This window comes from Aythya ferina (genome assembly GCF_964211825.1).
Source record: "Aythya ferina genome assembly, chromosome: 4".
Taxonomy (NCBI): domain Eukaryota; kingdom Metazoa; phylum Chordata; class Aves; order Anseriformes; family Anatidae; genus Aythya; species Aythya ferina.
In genome coordinates, this window is record NC_140300.1 from 63,926,840 (window position 1) to 63,934,319 (window position 7,480).

Sequence of the window (7,480 nt, forward strand, 5' to 3'; positions counted from 1 at the left end):
TACACAGCAGAGGTGGTCAGGTTGGTGGGAGTTACACAAAGCAGGCAGAAACAGGGGCAAGGATCCAGCCCTGTGTATATTTATAATGAAGAGGAAATAGCTAGAAATAGCTTTTACAATGCCTTAAATGCCATCTTCTAACTGCAACGTGTGCCAGTGGCTGCCCAGCTTGATACAAGTGAATATAACTTTGCAAGAGCAACCAGGAGTATGCCAGCTCTCCGGTGTTTCTCACGATAAAAAAGTTCTCTCTGGCAGGGGCAGTTATGTGATTTTGCTGTCTGCACTCTTGCCTTTCCACTCCGAAGTTTTTTTTTTTAACCTCTCTGGCCATTTGTTCCTAAACACAGCAGATGGATCTCTCACAGGCATTTAGATCCTACACGTGTGTGGTGGAGCTGGGTTGTAGGTAGGGAAAAATTCTTCCCTCTCCTTAGCCCCCAGGGAAATGTCTAATTAGCTTTCTTAAGCACTGGCATACCTGCACAGGAGAGAGGTGGTAGAAAACGTGCTACCTCCAGTGTCTGCAAAGAAGCCTGGTTTAAAGTACTTACTGCAATAGCCCTAATGCAACACGCAACTTGTGTTTATTTGTCCTGAGGCAGCAAAGGGCTTTACCTGGATAAAAGACTGATTGGGACTGATAGACCAGCTGTGCATAACTAAATACGAGTGGGAGTCCAAGGTGGTTGGTTCTGCACGCAAGAAATTTCTGTGCACGTTAGAAATTCCCATGCTGCCTGCATCGGTAACATGCCTGTGACTCCAGAAGATAAGACATACGCAAGATATCCAAACACTGGAACATGAAGATGACTGGAGTGCAAGGCTGGGTTTATCAAAAGTCTATCACAGGCAGATGCTCTGCAGACTTCAATGAATACTTTGCATTTCAGTTCTTTTCAAATGCAGCTCTGTAAACAGTGAATAGTCCCACTGTTAATGACTAGCTTGCTGTATTTATAGAAAGCCAGATGTTATTTAGCTATAGTGGGATTTAACAAGCAGTCTAAGAACTGAGGGGTTTTATTTATTTATTTATTTATTTTTATTTTTTACATATTTTACCTTTAAAAAACATAAAAATTTCCAGCAACTGATTCATTAAAGTTTTGTTGCAACAACAGCCCCTAATAAAAGAGCATCTACGATGCTTAGCAGCACCAGCACAACACAGGACAAAGGAGTGATGTTTTTGTAGAAAAAGTTACACAAGTTGGAAAGGAGACGGGGGTTCGAATAGAAACAAATGCTCTAGCACTGCAGTGATCCTTCATAAGTCAGTCTCTCTCCTCCTGCTCTCCCACTCTTTCCTGCTTTGAGCACAAACTCTTTGCAGAGAGGGAGTGCTTCTACAACACATGTGTAACAATACTGGGAATCTTGGGGCTCTCTTGTTGGCAAGGGCATTTTTTGGCATTACTAAAATACTGATAATAATCATAAACCTCTTCCTACCGATTCCAAGTGTAATTTTTTTGGTAAAAATAATATTTTGGTCCCCATCAGCTTTGGGTGCCTGCTGTTCATGTCAGACTGCTCTTCATCCAAGCAGCTAGGGCCAATACTTGAAGAAGAGGTAGGGAACAGCCAAGACAAAAAGGAAGTCCAATAAAACAGAATTGCTAAGCATAACTGAAGGTCTGCTGATTCTACCATGCACTAGATGTTGCTTTGATAATGCTGCTGGTCAACTTATGAATATCAGCTATTCAAACTCAAAATCATGGTATTCAAACTTCTCTTTTAAACTAAGCAAAGGCCTGGGACCTACAGGACAGCAGTCTTTGCGACCTGCAGAAGGTGTCAAGACTCTACTGCTAGAGCTACAGCTACCCAGGGAGCCCAAGTGGCATTTTCTTCCTGATGTGACTGTTTTCCTAGCACAGCACTATGTAACCAGATGTTAAGGCTAGGGCTAACTCAGGCAGATCTCCAAAAAGCCAGTTCACCCTGCAGCTCTCTTATTTGGGAAGAGGCATCCCTCCTTTTCATTGCAGCAAACCCAGTAACTCTCCACATCCTTCTCCCACCCACAGGGAGCCAGAGACTGGGGTCATGCCACTTTTTGACAGCACATTGCCAGAGTGCTTCCTCTGCCTTCTGAGACTGAAGGAAATTTGTTTGTTTGTTTTTTCATGCACAAAATTGAGTCTCTTAATTCCAATGAGGGCCCTTGCTCTGGTTGAGAATGGTCTTTCATTGAGTTTTATATGGAGAAGAGCTATCTTACCTTACTGGCATTTATTATTATTATTATTATTATATTATATTTTATTTTATTATTTTATTTTATTTATTATTTTTTTTTATAGCAGGTCAGGCTACTTTCTTGGTATTTCTTCTGCAATGCGCCCCTCCAGGTCCTGCACAAGTACATTCACGGCTTTTTGTCCCTTCCCTGAGCCTCATATACAGAACTGAAAAGCAAGCTGCTTTGTCTCAGCCAGCATCTGGCTGTGTATGTGCAGAAATACAGACCCTTTTCACAAACCCAAACTGATTTCTTTCCTCCACCCAAGAAACATTCCAGCAGATATTACTGCGAGGCTGACAAGGCCGTCTTTCTTTCGGGGTTTAAGGCAGAAATCCATACCTCGCTTCTGTGATATACGTGACTCACACTATCAACATGTCAGCCTGGATTTAAAGAAAATACATGATCACATCTCCTAGGGGATCTGAAAGCACATACTAGGAATGGTAGGCCATCTGTCCCCAGACCAGGGAAAAAGTTGATGACAGGTGCAGTGTTTGCCCTGCTACCTTCAACGTCTCATTCTGCAGCTTGTCTTTTCTTACACTCTTTTCCTCTGTTCATTCAGGCTGAGGCAAGGAGCCTTTGTTATTCAATACGTGGAATACCTTGCTGCCTCCTAATGCAATACCTCTGCCCCATGGGAGAAGGAGGGAGTCACACAGTGGCCAGCCTCTTTGGGTTCAAAAGGTGCCACACTCTGTTAAACAACGTGATTGATCTGCAGGTGAAGGCACCGGAAAATAGTTCAGAAATCAAAAGGAAGCAAAGCAGGGAAATGCCATAAATTGGGAGCTGAAGAGCCTGCTGCCCCGTTTAGCAGAACAGTATTTTCCTTGTCAGGCAGCAAGTCATCGTCTGACAGATTCATAACAGCAACTATTAGCCGGTTCGTGCTCCTTATTCCTCGCCTCCACGTTTATGCTCAGCTGATTTTACTGTGCAGTGCAGAGGAGGCACAGGCAGATGAACCTGTTGTTGTTAAAAGCCTCGTTTCCAATCTTGAAACCCTCTGTGCATGCACCTACATCTGCACTTAGACCTAAAATTGGCACTTGACACCCACTGAAAAAGGTAAGCGCCGACAGGCTCTCTGAATCACTAATCAGTGTGCAGGTGTTTAATTGCTGAATTAAGAACCTGATTTTGAAAACTGAACTCTAAATGTCTGCATTTCTGTACCAGTGTTAATACTGCCTTCGGAGTTTTTCTAGGGGAACAATAGTGTGTCTGGTTACACAGGGCAGTTCCCATGTTTTTTTTTTTTTACACACTGATCCTCGTTGCTGTGCCTCTGCCTAGCATCAAGTTTCCACCCTGTTTTCCTCAGGCAAAGGGGATAACAAAGGGCAAATTATTTCTCTTGTAACTTCTGCTGCTGAAAGCCTTCCTCCGTGTTCCTGGTCCTCCAAGCCTACATGAAAGTCAGAGAAGATGAGACTGGAGGAGCTGCAGAAGACTTGGGGCGTACCTGTGTTACTATTTCGGGGTGGCTCTGAGGGTTTTTTTTTTTTTGTTAAGAGACTGGAGACTGAGCAATCAACTTTTTTTTTTTTTTTTTTAAATCAATGCCTTGTCTTTAGAAATAATTATGGTTGAAATAAAAGTTGGGAGAGATCAACTGGGAAATAAAGTGCAAGATTGTTAACAGCAAGATCCCATGAGATCTGATGCATCAGAAAATGTTGTGATTTCTCTCCTTTTAAGGTCATATAACTAAAATTCCATATTTTTTTCATGAAGATCAGGTTATAAATACAGAAAGGTTGCCAGGTTCCCTGTAAGAGCAGCTGGATGACATGTTTTGCCCCCTGTTCCTGAGGCTTAATGTAGGATATCAGCTCCGTTCTTGCTTTCAGATCCATCAGTTTATCATTCCTTTACAAGGGACGAGCAAGTCAGGCCCAGAAATAGTTAACAAAGAGCAAAGCCCATTTCACTGACTAACAGCACAAGACTTCTGACTCCACGCTGGAATAAAACTTGGTGATCCACCTAGGGATGCTGGTTTGTCCTAAGATAAACTGTCTGGAGACACATTGTCAACAGGAAGCTTTGAGAGACATGTTCGTTTGATTCAGGTGACCCCAAAAGCCAATACAAATAAAGCAGGAGAAGACAAGGAAGTTTTTTCATAGAGGAAGATGGTGTTGTAAATTAATAATATATTAACATAATATAATAATATATTAACATAATAATATATTAACATAAATTAATAATATATTAATAATAAATTAACATGCTACAACAAAAAATGTAAAAGCAGCTGTACAGTTAAACATAATCTCAGGCTACTAAGAGAAAGATTTTATATAATTATATAAAATATCCTGGAAAAGGAACCAAACCAGTTCTGCTGGCATAGAATAATCACGTTCTATGGGGAAACTAAAATCTGAATGCCAGAGAAGAGAATTCAAAAATCATTTGCCTTTCCGCTCAGGTTTTAACACACCGATGTCAGTAAATGGTCAGACTTCAAAGGTATGTAATTACATCTACACTTAAACATACCTGAGTGAATCAAGGCTGCAGGCTACAGAATACAAGACCTCTACAGATGGCTCAGTCCAGGGCACTTCTAGACAGCAGTTAAAAACATTTTCTTTGTGCCTAACCTGAATTCTTCTCATGGTAATTTAAGACCACCAGTCCTTGTCCTATCCACCAGACAGAGGCAGCTGATCTCCAGACTCTGGTATCACTCACATTGTTATGCAACATGACTAACACCTCCAGAGATTTATTTCAGATTACCTGCAAGTTGTAGTAGTTGGTCTCTGCTCCAGCTTCTTGTAATATGTGTGATACTCCCAATAGCAGAGGGACTTTTTCTATGAGACCATTGTTGTGAGTGATCACCTTTGGCTCTGTATATTTAATATTCTCTTCTGATTTTTTCTGCCCTTTACAAACAAAAGTCCTTTTTTTTTTAAAAAAAAAAAAAAAAAAAAAGTCCTTGTCCTTTCAATGGCACTGTATCGTGCTTTAATATTTAAACAATTGCCTTTTTAAGGAAAGGTCAATAAATATACACTGTTGTTACAGATAATTTGATGGGTTGATGGGAAGAGGCCAAGGGGATGGGGTTCAACAAGGCCAGGTGCTGGGTCCTGCACTTTGGCCACAGCAACCCCATGCAGCACTACAGGCTCGGGGCAGAGTGGCTGGAAGGCTGTGCAGAGAAAAGGATCTGGGGGTGCTGATTGATGCTCACCTGAACACGAGCCAGCAGTGTGCCCAGGTGGCCAAGAAGGCCAGCGGCATCCTGGCTTGTGTCAGGAATGGTGCAGCCAGCAGGAGCAGGACGGGTTGCCCAGGGAGGTGGTGGAGTCACCGTCCCTGGGGGTGTTCAAGGAAAGGTTGGACGTGGTGCTTGGGGACATGGGTTAGTGGGTGACAGTGGTGGTAGGGGGATGGTTGGATCAGATGACCTTGGAATTCTTTTCCAACCTTTATGAATCTATGATTCCCGTCCTCTGTAGCTCCTCCACAAGGTCCCAAATAAATTGCTCACCTCTATAGCTCAGCTTATGCTTTCAGCATACCACAGTTCCCTCTTTTCTTCTCACATTGAGCCTGTATTTCATTTCTGAAATGACATCCTGGGATTGCCCAAATGGAACAATCAGGAACTGGTTAACCAGAAAGTGGCATCACATTTGAAGGAGAAAATAAAACGTCCAGCTGTGTGTGGCACAGGTTCAAAGATTTATACCAGTCTTCCCTGACTTCTGATCAACTTTTGGTCTGTAACCCTAATTTCAAGTGTTAGACCCAAGTTTTTGTACCAAATCACCCTCTATCATATAAAATAGACTAGATGAAATTATACAAACATCAGAACATCTGATAGCGCCTGTGTCTTTGCAGAGGACATGTAGATTATTACCCCAGACAATGACAGCAAAGCCTTGCCAGATGAAGCTTTTAAATGTCAGTTACCAAGAGCTAAATGTCCCCACCTCATTTCTATGTATCCTGTTCCCTTTTTCCCTACACATATTGGTTGCATTTTTTCCACACTGCTGCATGCTCTTGGCAGTAGCTTAACTCCCCAGGACAGCCTCAAAAAAATGCTTGCCCTTTTGTTTTAAAGGTAACTGATGATCATGAGAGCAATGAAAATAGTGTGGCCTTACCTTCTAGGCTCCTCCCTACTTCACTAGTGTTATTTTAATACAAATAGCAAATATATTACCTTTAGTAACGTAACATATTCCTGTTTGCTGAAATATATGCTGAAATTATTCCAAGTTATTCTAGATCTTTATTGCTACTTATTTTCTATATTTTTTCTATAAACTATACAACACCTTGTTATTGTACCTACTTGCTTTCTGCACAGTACTTCTTGTTTAAATTTAGCTCAGTCTTACCATTTAACTTTTCTGAAAGTTTCAGAGCAGAGATATCATCTATTCCCTTTATTCCTTACACAGATATATCTCTCTCAGAGCAGCTCAGAGAAGATTCAGACAGTGGCTAATTCAACCTTCTGGGTCCTCTGGAGCTTTGATGTGCTGTCAGAGCAATGGGAAAGCCATGGCTAATCTGAATTTGGTAAGAGATTTAATATCAAGCTCAGATGGAATAAATGAAATGGAAAAAAGATGGCATCAAACACACATGGTGGAGAGATCATGGGAGGTTAATTGGCAACCTTTCCCTTTGATCATGATCCAAACATCACTGAGCCTAAAAGCCAGATGTTTGGTTTGCTACCTCGAGGAACCAAGGGCTATGCATATAACTTATTAAAAATAAATAAGCTATGTTGTTTTTTTTAAAAATGCTACCTCTGTGCATGAACTTTTAAAACTTTCTTTGTAAAAGTCTACTCAAAGGCCTTTGAAATCAAGCAGGCCACAGATGAGGTCAATTTAATAGCTGATTTGTGTTGTATGCAACTTTTCTACATCAAAGTTCTCTTTAGATAATAAAACGTTGACCTCTTTCATTCTCTTTGGTTCATACTTTTTATTTTTAAACTTAGCTGCTTCAATATTGTTGTCAAGAAGAAATTCTAAGCACGCATGGGATAGCACACACTTAATTATATTCTGAGTACAGACTTCCAGAAAGAAAGTCTACATTGTGGCCAATCAGCAGCATTTCTGTGCTGCACTCCACACATTGCAACACACGTTGCTTTAAATGGCTCTCACACTATTCAGTTCTGTCTTTCACTGCTTTTTGCACCTGACAAACAGTTCAATC